Source organism: Nelumbo nucifera, chromosome 3 (assembly GCF_055504915.1).
Source record: "Nelumbo nucifera cultivar China Antique chromosome 3, China Antique-T2T, whole genome shotgun sequence".
Classification (NCBI taxonomy): Eukaryota; Viridiplantae; Streptophyta; class Magnoliopsida; order Proteales; family Nelumbonaceae; genus Nelumbo; species Nelumbo nucifera.
Window position 1 is genome coordinate 100,810,352 of NC_142651.1, and position 12,861 is coordinate 100,823,212.

The window sequence follows — 12,861 nt, forward strand, 5'->3', positions numbered from 1 at the left end:
TAAGTTCCTCTAACTTAGCATTTGTTGTTTGCTAGATAAAATAAACAATTTATCATTGTCATTATACATGTCGTATCCCAATTATACAGGGTTGGCTATATGATTTTTGTTTTGCCAATTTGTTTTATTTAAAGCCATATTGAGTATTAAATTATTAATGCTTAAATCATTTCTTACTACTTCTATCCATGTCATTTTTGGTATAGCCCAAGTTTTTTTAATCCTTTAAATATGTAAAAAATCACCTCTCCTAACTAGTGCAACAAATAATTAGATTCACGTAAATAAAGTGAATTGCCTTTTTGGGGTAATTCAATAAATATCCATCCCAATAATGTTTTTCATGGGTGAAGGCAGGATTTTAAAAATTTTAAAGCATGAAATTGTCATTTCCTGTCAAGACAATTAATGGAATAAGTGTGCTTGAATATTTATTTAAAACATGAAAGGAGATTTTTGCGAAAGTCAAAGGACATGGGAGGTTTTAATAAAGTAGGGTGATAATGGGCCTGGTCGGACTTCTAGACCCACGTCTTTAAATACACCACATTTAATATATATATATTATATTATATATCTTTAATAATCAATTTTTTTATTATCATAAATATGATCACCCGTATTTATAATGCTCCAACTACTATAGGGTTTTTGTTTTCCTTTTTTTATCCAAAGGATGACTATATTAAAGAAACAAACTACATTAACTACACTACACTACACCATTGAGCACCTCCCTTCTCATCATACATAAGAATACGATATACTGATAAACTTCAAATTGAGGGTAGGACAGAAAATTATAACTGTTAGATGTATTTAAAGCTAAAATAGCTAATATATCGGCACATTGTTTCTCTTCTCTATATTATTACTATTATTGGTTTTCTTATATCAAATTCATCCCCACCCTTAGCATAGATAATACACTATTGACTTTTTGTTTTTTTGCATTTACAACGGAATGGCAATGACGAGACATGATCCATGCAGCTAATTTATGATGCTAGAAGAGCTTTCATCAAACTTTACAGGGGGCGGAGGATTTCTAAATTTTGATGAATACCACTTATTTGATTACCACTTTTATGGCACTGATTGGTGAGGTTTTTAAAATTGAATTGGTCAGGGATCCGGTTCCCGAGTCAAACAGTCCGGTCGTTTGAGCCAAATAAACAGTCCATTCTAACAAAAAAAAATTAAAAAACAGTCAAAAGCATTAGACGGTTTGAACAGTTCGACCATCCGGGTTAGTTGTTTGCTGACCAAATTAACGATTTTTGGCGAAATAACGGTTTTGGATAAAATGAAACCAATCACCTGACCGATTCCCGGTTTTTCCAGTCCGACCGTTCGGTTCGATTCAGTTTTGAAAACCATGCTGATTGGTTATAAGTTTTCCTGATATTATGGTCGAACCTTAAAAAAAAGTTATAGTCTAACCCTATAGTTGGGGTGTTCATCGAAATTGATGGAGAGTTTTGACAGTTTTTCCACTATTGCCCCATTGTGTAGTCCCATCAAGAATAAGATTTGTAGAATAAGAAAAAATTGCAACCATGGTTGCAACAAAAAATTTTGTCAACCCAATAAAAGGATATATATATATATATATATTGTCTTGCACTCTTGTGATTGGAATTCAAAACAAAAAGGGATCATTTCTGTGTTTAATTAATTTATGACAAAATATATGATGTATCTTCTGCATGTGCAACATAAGACGTGGTGATTAGTTGAATGCAAGTATACATTGTTGAATGTAAGACCATATTTATATAAGATATAAACACGTATTGTGTCAATATAATAATATATAATTATATTTTCTAAATATAATATATATATATATACATGTATTACTTTATGTTTAAAATATATTTTTAGTTTTTTATTTTTTATCTATTTGTAAAAAAATTTAAAACCAAAAAAAAAAAATTTAGGAAAATAGGAGGGCAAGGCACATTGGGACACATGGATATCAAAAAATTATCTAAAAGAACACCCCAATCAAACATCCAAGCACAAAGCTATGTACTCTGAAATTTATATATATAGCAGGGACCTGTGTGATGCACGGGAAAAATCTGAAAGATTTAATAATTTTATTTTTCATTTAATGTTGATTTATAAAAAATAATAATTGTTAATTGAATATGAATAAATATTTTTTAATAAATTTAGTTTTATTAATAATTTGTAGTAATTAATAATTTTCATCCTTTTTGTTATTTTTAAAAGAAAATTCGATTACTTTTAAAATAAATAAAAATAATTATAAAAGCTAAATTTTTTATTAATTCCACTAATAATTAACAATTATATAGGAATGACAACGGGTGGATTCAAGGCAGGGCACCCCATCCCCGCCCTATCCCCAGTGTCACACAGGTTTAGGTCAAGGTAACCACTCCTCAATGTTGAGCAAGTTCAGGGGCAAGGCACCCCACTCCTCATCAAGAATGAGGAATCCTCGAATTTTCATGCCCTGTCCCCAGTATTGGGCGGGTTCAAGTAGAGGTGTAAATTGGGTCGTGCTAAATCGATACGACACGACCCACATGTGGCCCGTACAAAGTGCGAGTTGTGTCGTGCTGGCCCACGAGGTGTCCTGAGCCATGCCTCCCTCCTCTAGGATAATTTGGGGGGTCGGTTCGACACGACCCATGGCTCGAGCCCACACAGGGTTGTGCCATGTCGTGGGTTAGGCTGGTCCATGGACCGGGTCTTGGGCCAGGCCAGGCCACACACCAAGCCAATCTTAAGGCAATGCACCCCCTCCTAGTCCAAGGTTTTCAAAATTGAACCGGATATGGAACAATTCTAGGGTCAAGCTGTTAGTTTGTCAAACGGATAACCCACTTTGACCAAAAAAATAAATAAATATTAGAAAAAACAAGAAAAGCCAAAAACTGTTGTCCAGGTTGATGATTTGACTGCCCAGGTCAGCGGTTCACTAACCAAATAAACAGTTTTTGGACAAAAAGAGGTTTTATGGAGAAACGGTGTCCAAATCCCAATTTTTTTGTCTAACCATCTGGTTTGATCTAGTTTTGAAAACACTATCCCCGTCAACCCAATATTCAATTTGATGATAGAAATGATCAAAAGGATATATTCAGTATCAAACACTTGGTAAATTTCTAAAAGTACACTAAATTGTTTTTAATATTCAAAAATATAATTTTATGAAAATTTTAGAAAATTTATTGTACTTGTGTAATTTGAAAATTTATTCAAATTTATTTAAATTTTTATTAAATAATTTATTTTCTTTTTAAATGGTTTACTTATAGAATTATACTAATTTATCTTATAATTTATAATATAAACTAACCAATAATTTCCTTTTTCCAATATTATACTAATTTATCTTAATAATTTGTGTAATTATTTGTTCAAATTATAGTTTTTCGTTTCACATAGTCATTTATCTTTAATAATTTTCAATAAATTGCAATGAAAATTACATAATTTTTCAATGATTTTCCAAAATCAATCAAATGTAATAAATTTTCCTAAAATTTCCAAAATATTCTAATAATTTTCAATAATTATTTAATGCATTTTATATAAACTTTCAAATACTTTATATCTTTTAATTTCAAAAATGTTATTTTATGAAAATGTAGTTTTATGAAAATTTTATTACATTTGTGTAACTATGGGGATTTATTGAAATTTTTTAAAATTATTAAATATATATTTTTATTTGGTAGCTAACTAACAAAATTACACTAATTTATCTTTTAATTTTCAATATAAATTAGTTATTAGTTTCATTTTCTAACATTATAATATTTTGTTCCCCCATTTGTATTTGGTTATTAATTATAATAATAACAATAACAAAAATTTTATAATTTTTGATAATTGTTAAATATAATTCTCAATTTTATATAAGTTAAAGAGTTTTCAATTTCTATAAAACACTGTTAATGAGTTAATTAATAACAATATTTATTAATTTTTGGTGATTTACTAACCGTATTTATTAACTTTTGGTAATAACACTATTTAATACTCATTGAATATGGGTGGGATTAAATATTAACTATATTTAACTATTTATTAATTAATATGAATATTTTAAACGAGAGATAGTGGATATAGATTGGGGGGATGCATTTTATGAATTCATTAGGGAGTGGGGCAACATGATACTTTCTTATTGGTTTAAATGAGATATCTTAGGAGAGAGATTATAGGAATATTTTTAGGTAGTTGGGTGACATGGCTTAATGAGAGTGGTGGGAAGGGGAGAGGAGAGAATGCAGGGTAGGGATAATGGAGCAAGGAGAGGCATGGTGACGGGGACCTGTGCTTTGTTAAGTGAAAGTTAAACAATAGAAATACATAAGAGTATATAATTGTTTTATATTTGAACTTTTTAATAAACAATCTGATCAAACTCAACCCAAGTTAGTCGGTTTTCTAGTATTTCAGATTGGCTTTGGTTTAATAAATTATTTTATATTTTAAATTTAAATTTTTAATACAAAAAAGTAGGAAATTCCCATATTTGTTAGTCTAAAATATTTTATATCATAGATTTAATTTTTGTATAATTCATTATTAATTTTGTAAATTATTAATATGAATATTATGAATTCTATTATAATTATTTTTCTACTTTTATTTTTTTTTAATTTATTACATAATTTCGTTATTTTAACTATTTAAATTTTTGTCATGTTAAATATTTTGTTATTAAATAATTTAAATTCATTTATTTTAATGTTATTACATAATATTAAATATTTTGTTATATTATTTAGCTATTTTTAATATTTTTTGTTTAATATTTATAGTTATTGAAATATTTAAACAATGTTTTATTTTTAATGTTAAATTCTTATTATTTGAAAAACATTTAAATTGAATAATTCATAAAATTATAATTTTTAATTTTACTACATAATTTCATGATGAATTTTGTAAAAACATTGAATTATTAATAATATGAATATTATTAAATCTATTAATAATATATAATTTCCTTATAACATTTAAATAGTCTTGAATTTTTTTTTTTTAATTGAAACTTTCTTTAGATAGATATAGATAAAAAGTGGGGGAGAGGATAAATAGGAATTAGAGATAATTTAGGAGGAAGTGGGGGAAAGTGATGCCACTTGGTTAAACACTAGAAAAGCTTTATGGTTGTTAGAAATAGTTAGGTATATGTGATTTCCTTATTGGTTTAATGGGTAATTATGTAGAATTAAAAAAAATAAAAAATTCAAATAACAGAAAATTAGGAAGGGGGTTTCATGCAAGGAGAGCTATGCTGACAGGAAGAGTTTTAATATACATATATATATATATATATATATATATATATATATATATATGTTAAATTCTTATTATTTGGATAACATTTAAATTGAATAATTCATAAAATTATAATTTTTATTGTTAATACATAATTTCATGATGAATTTTGTAAAAATATTGAATTATTTTAATATAAATATTATTAAATCTATTAATAATATATAATTTCATTATAACATTTAAATAGTTTTGGATTGTTTTTTAATTGAAACTTTCTTTAAATAGATATAGATAAAAAGTGGGGGAGAGGATAAATAGGAATTAAAGATAGTTTAGGATATTCTCTCTACTAAGTTAGAGATAATTTAAGAGATAAATAGGAGTTAGAGATAATTTAGGAGAAATAGGAATTAGAGACAATTTAGGAGGAAGTGGTGCCACTTGGCTAAACATTAGAAAATCTTTATGGTTGTTAAAAATAGTTAGGTATACGTGTTTTCCTTATTGGTTTAATGGGTGCTTATGTGGAATTAAAAAAAATAGAAAATTAGGAAAGGGGGTTAGGAGAGCTGTGCTGACATGGCAGGACCAGTTTTAATATATATATATATATATAGAGAGAGAGAGAGAGAGAGAGAGAGATTGGGTCAACAATTTAACCACCTGTGTCGGTGGTTTTTTATCAAATTCAAAGTCTTAGGACAACTGAACCCAAAATCATGAGTTATTAGAATGGTTTAACCGTTTGGATTAATGTCTCAATAACATGTTGAAAACATTATCAATATACATAGCACTTGTACTCAACCAAATCTATGTATTAAGGGTTCATTTGGTTCGCATTCGGTATCAGAATCAGAATTGAAATGACCCATTCAGGAGTGAGATTTCATGACGAAGGGAAGGGCAGGGAATGGCCATTTCCTTATAAGGGAGAATACCATTCCAGCAGAAATAGAAATAAGATTCTAATTCTGCCCAATGGCCCCAATGAAACAGTTGGATGCTGATTGAAAACCCCCATTCCTGTGAACCAAACGGTGCCTAATATATAACCCAGTTAAGTCCAAGACGATCATAAATCATAACCCTATAGGATCTGATCAGTGCGGGTCTACCACTTAACCGATCTACTTACATCCTTAGGGAGGGGGGACTATAAAACCATATGCAGAGTTATTTTAGCAGATGTCTGAGAAAAAAGAGAATCTGCTGCCATATAGGGTGTCATACTGTCATCCAACTATAAAATAGCTTTCTACAATACACCAAGGCTCCAACAAGATTCCTTAGATTTGCTTGTTTAAAGGCAATCAACCCTATTTTCCAAGCGCCCCCCTGTCCCCCACTGCTCCTCCTTTTCTGTCAAAAGATTTAATGGAGTAACCACCAATTAATTGGGAACTTGCAAATTAAAAATAAGAATAAAAAAGCATGTAAAAGGTCCCATGGTCTAGTGGTCAGGACATTGGACTCTGAATCCAGTAACCCGAGTTCAAATCTCGGTGGGACCTTTAACGACTTTACTGTCTTTTAGAAAAAAAGGAACAAATAATATTTCATTAATTGAAGCAAACTTTTAAGATTCAACCTGCATCAGACGGCTGGATCGAAAATAGTGAACCGGTAGCCTTTTTCGGTTTTGGTGGGTTTGACAAGCAAACCACTTTTTTTTTTTTTACATGGGGTTACAAAATAAGGCATCCCCGATATCGGATCTCCTACCCACAAGAGACTACAGCTGTACATTGAGAATGGGATCACATTTGCGAGCGCCCCATAGAGCGTGCCCCAACACATCCCAACTGTGTCTTGGGAACATCTCACAATGATAAATACAGGAGATGCTTCCAATGTGTGCTGAGATATGCATGTGGAGCACAGATGTGAACTCATTGATAACATCTTCTCTATTTACATACTATTATTCGATCCTGGATCTCTTGCCTACAAGAACTCTACCCGGCCCCTATCCACAATACACTTTCCCCCGTAATTGGAAACATCTCCTCCTGCATAATACTATGCAGAGGATGAGATGTTCTCCATGTGTGACTGCAATAAACGTGGACAGAGTTCTTGTGGGCAGGAGATCCGGATTCCTATTATTCATGTGCAAATGTTCCTAATACAGCTGTAGTGTCCTGTGGATAGGAGATCTAGATTCCCTAAACCCCATCCCGGTTTTTATTCCGGTAAATCTTAAAAAACTAAATTGAATATATCACTATTTGAAAGTTGAAACAAACTTTTAGGTTTGACCCAAACTAGATGGTTGGACCATGAAATTGGGAATTATTGGCCTTTCTGGGTCTTGGTTAAATGACAGTTTTGGAGGGTTGGACGAGCAAACCACCCAATTAACCGGTAAAACCAGAAGCTGTAGAACATTCTGAACTTAAGTCCGATCTGGGTCTCTAAACACCAATACACCATTGAAGAGTGTCGGAGACTGGTTTTAAAACCATGTTTAGTCAAATGATAAAATTGTCACTTTAATCCAGTCAATGGCTGAGGGCAAAATTTTCGTTATCGAAATCACATGTTTATTGCCAATGTTTTTGAACCACCATTGACTTGGATAGTTGAAGCATTCGGCCGAGAACTGTCCAGGCAATCGATTCCATTTCACCCCAAATCTGGAATTTGGTCAAAAACTATTGAATAAGTCAAATTGTTGATTCAGACGGTCGAACCATCAATCCATTCAACGGTTTTTGACTTTTTTTTTATTTTGCTGTTAGAACGGGCCATCTGTTAGAAACTGGACGATCAGACCGTCAACCTAGAAACCAGTGGCCAGAATAATTCCATTTCTGAATCATTTTTTAAAACGTTGCTTATTGCTTTCTGTTAGGGAGGATTTGTTGTGTTAGATTGTTCCCTTTGAAAATTTTCAATTAGGGTGTCTATACAAATACAGCCAACCCATGTGTACATGTTTGTACTTGCAAAAACCTGTATATAGTAATTTGTATCGACACTGCAGTATTGTCATGATCCCAATAGACTCCCATGTAGGGCTGTTCATGGGTTGGTCTGATCCAACGGGTCCAAACTAATTGGGTCAGTTCTAGTTTCAGGAATTCAAACTGGTGGATTAGTTTGTTTTTTTATGTATATTATCTCGATTATTATCGAGTTCAGGACCGGTTCTATCCAATTCTGATCAATTTTCCGATTATATATTTATTTTATTTATTTTCAGCAGGTTTATTGTAATCGGGTCATCAGGTCAAACCTGATTGTCCTGAGAACTGATTCGGTTATAGGTCTAAAATTGCAGGTCCTATTGGGTCTGGTTCGATAGATTGCTGGTCCTTACTATTTATTGTCATGTCAGCTTTGACCAACCCGGACCCGACACATTAAGAACCCTAGTTCCATATAACTGATGCAGCTTTGGCCAAGTGAGCCTTGGTTAAAGTGGATAAATTTGGAATTCAGGCTGAGTTAGGATTCAAATATATAAATCCAATTTAATTTCAGGTTAGGTTAGGGACTTAGGGTTGAGGTTTTGGGCAATCCAAATAACCTGGATAGTTGGATTATTTGCACCCTTACAAGGAGGCAACACATACTATGTTACTGCCTTCCTAAAGAATGACACCATCACCACCCTTCCTGCCTATAATGGCTGGTGTCATCATCAAAATGTTGAAGATCCAGATATGTTGTCTAAAGCAGAGTTTTCAAGCTGTCATCGATCAAACAGTTGAACTTTGTCTGTTTAACCCGTGACCCGAAAGCTAGGATAGCTGGGCGTGGGTCTAATCCCAAACCCGTTAAATGATTAGAAAAGCATTGACTAGGGCAAAAACCAGATGTTTAATCTGCTGAACCATTTGAATCATTCTTTGGTTGATGATTAATCATTTACTTATGACAAAAAGGATTAGGCTCTGTTTGTTTATAGCACAAATCTGAATCAAATACAGATTTTGCATCTCATTTGCTCCTATTGGCAGTGCGAATTTTGCATAATTTGCATCACCTTTCTCCTGCCTCAATCTTAATATAAGTAGCCATTACAGCATCTCATCTTCTATCAAACTCCCAAGCAAATTAATAGCCTACTCCCATCTCCATTCTCTCTCACCACCTCCTTTTAATTCTTATTCTCCTTTTCTAAGCAAGACAAAGTCGAATATGAAGAAAACTAAACCAGAATTTATACAAACCATTTGCATTCCCATGCATTTACATCAATGCAAATCAAATAGGGTGAAAAGAAGATACAATGAGAGGTAGGGAAAATGAAAGGCCAACCAAGTGGAAAGCTAGCATCCCAACACAATGATGCCAAATCTAATATTGCCGTCATCCTCTTTAGCAAGCGGTGACCGGCCATCCAATCTTGGACAAAAACACTACTACTATTTACCATTTTCTAATGTTCAAGTGAAATATCATCCTCTTCTTCTTTTGTTGTCTCTTTCTCTCCTTTTGTTCTTCTTAGTTACCACCATGACCCTACTTTCTTTTTGATAAGGTATTTATGCATTTACCCATATTCTTTTATTTTTCATGTAAATAAGGCAATGACCATTTTATTCATAAAAATCCATTATTAAAAGGGGTATTTTTGTCCAATTCAAGTGTTGGCAACATTCTCCCTAGGTGGGAAAGTTATTTACCAACCTAGGATATTCGGGTAAGTGATACCTAGGAAAATAAACTTTCCCTTCTCCCCACATAAATCTGAAAAATACAGCATGAGATTCTTGGCCAATAGGAACCAAAATCCCATTGACCAACTTTCCCCCCTCTCAAAATCCGAAAAAAGAACGTCCCCCATATGTATTACTATATATAATACCAATTAATTATCCCCATCTATATGTATTTTCTTATATATATATATATATATAGAGAGAGAGAGAGAGAGAGAGATGCACACACACACACAATATAAGGTTACCCAATATTCTAATTTAATACCTTGGTTACCAATTGATTGTGGCTCAATTGGTAGGATCTCTAACTCATTGTAGTAGATACCTAGGATCAGACCCCACTGATGGGAGATGGGCTACCCCTATTCTATAGTCATATGGAGAAAAAAAATCACGTACTAAGGTCTCCATGTCCTCATATAGTGGAACAACAAAGAAGCTCATCAGATAGTCCCATCAACCAATGGTAATTTGATATCTAGATTATTTATCACAAAGCCCATCTCACAACAACCTTACATCCCACCGTGTATTGGGAACATTTCCTTGTCAATAACAACACTAATATGAAACATATTATGAGTAGACTTGTTCACATGTTGGGTTGGCCCGGGCTTTGTCTCTATATTAACAAAATATATTTAGGCCCGAGTTAGAGCTTGGCCTAGCATGTATTAGGAACATCTCCCTATGAATAACAACAATAGTATGGAAATATATTACGAATATACTTGTTCACGTACTGGGTTGGGCCGGGCTTTGTCCTTATATTAATAGAATACATTCAGACCCGAACTAGGGCTTGGCCCAACCATTGGGCCTAAGTATTAAGTAAAGCTTGGCCACAAAAATGAAAAAAAAAACAATTTTCTTTTCTATTCAATAAAAAACTAATTTATTTATATTAAAAGATGTTAAAACCGAAAAATAATAAAACATCTCAATATAAATTGAAAAATAAGAAGAGGAACAAAAGATTATATTTTTTATCATAAAAATCTTTGTTTTTTGGTATATATTTTTTTTGAACCCGAACCCGAAATCATGAGCCTAAATTCATGTTAAGCCAGGCCTGTTGGGCTATCCGGCCGATGAACTCTATTTGCGAATTGCGAGGTTGGTGTGAGGAGCAGATCCGGACTCGCCGACTCGGCAGTTTGATGCATCGTCCTTCCGTCATTCGTCCACCGGAGCGGCGAAGCGCTCCGAGGAATCTCGTGCGTTCAGAAAATCTCATATTTTAATGGTGCAACGCGTATCAATCGAATCCGTGGGAAAGCTTGCTTCTCTATCGTCGTCAATCCTGCTTCGTCGGGCATCAATGGAATTATATAAAATGAAAAAGTAAAAAACAGAAGGCTTTCCATCATTGGCACGTGTTTATTGATCAAAGAGAATGACTGAATTTATCGTCGCATCCTCGGTCGCAAATAGAAATATCCCCAATATCACGTGAGATGGATCCTTAAGTCAAATTTATCGCGATACGAAACCTTACATTACGGCCTCCTGCCGATAAATATGATATTTCAGTGAGCAGTGAGATTAGAAAGGGAACAAGATCTTGAAAAAGTGCCCACTCCGTGGCCAAGCTTGTCCAAGTCAAACCACTTTCGACCTGTTGACCGGTACCTTCCGGTACATGCACCTTCTGCTCCGACACCGGAGGAAAGCGAGTCCACCGGTTATAGGCGGTCTCGATTTTTACTGCCTGAAAAGCCCTAAAGCCAATCATGGAGATTGCTCACCTACTACACTGCACCAAATGATTCGTACCTTAGAGATGGCGACACGCCCAAGATCTGGACCTACTGTCGATCAGAGCCATTCATTGCCGAAACAACCCCCCCTCCCCCGTCGAGAGATTTTCCCGTGGTTTCGCGTGTTACTGAGATGGCCGTGGGTGAGAACCGTGAGCGGGCCCACTTGGAACTTCTGACCGTACGTGACGAAATCTGATTGGTCATGCGCGTAGTGTCAGAACTCTGGTGTCCGTATCTACTTCCTTGATTTTCTTATTCTCTCATGTATTCTTTTATTCTTTGCTAATTTACATAACTAACACCTATCGGTGCTATAAATTACAAACCAAGCACTATGGAATAAGTGACAAGATTACAAAAATGCCCATATTTAAGAAAACTGGGCTGTACTTGAGGATTAGTGCCTGTTCGGGAACTGGGAGGGCGTTCCGTTCACGCTGTACTTTTTTTGGCCCAGAGAGGAAGTGCCTACCCAAAATCTAAAAGCATACAAACAATGCTGGTTGAAAGGATTCTAGAACCAAATTTGGGCATCGTACAGTCACAGTCACAGACACTTCACATCTGCTGCAGCACTCTCTTGCAACTCTTTAATACGGTGCTGAAGAGGCCAACTGCCAACGTTTGCAATAAATTCAAGACATCATGTCATCTTTTTTTTTTGAATGCTGACGTGTCTCCATTTCATTGGGAAGTGCAATAGTTTTATGACCATGGTTGCAATATATGGATTCACCCATTTTGATGGTTCTCCAAACAAACCTCTTTATAATTTTCAAGGGCCGATTTGCTTTGCAAGAATAAGGTCTGGAATCTGAATGGAGTCAATGGACATGGATCAACTGTTTAGTGGGATTGAATCAGAATCTCATTTCATTTCCCAGTGGAATGGTATCCCCCATTTGAGAAAATGATCATTCTCTTCTCTTTTTTGAGAATGAAATCCCATTTCAGCTCATTCCAATTCTGAAATTGATCTATGTTTGAATCAAACAAATTATATGGAAATAGATCATTTCGATTTTGATTCTGATTCTAATTCCGAGTACAAACCAAATGGATCCTAAACTTTTCATCATAGTACATAGTATCAACGTGTATTATATGTTATGTATCAATTTCCAGGGTCATCGTAAATGTTAAAT

General features: G+C 33.7%; 1 non-coding gene across 1 annotated transcript; it reads left to right on the forward strand.

The window, feature by feature from the left end:
• Positions 1-6,719: 6,719 nt before the first annotated feature.
• Positions 6,720-6,791, forward strand: TRNAQ-CUG (transfer RNA glutamine (anticodon CUG)). The gene has a single exon. It is a non-coding gene; the product is annotated as a tRNA-Gln (tRNA).
• The last annotated feature ends 6,070 nt before the right edge of the window (positions 6,792-12,861 follow it).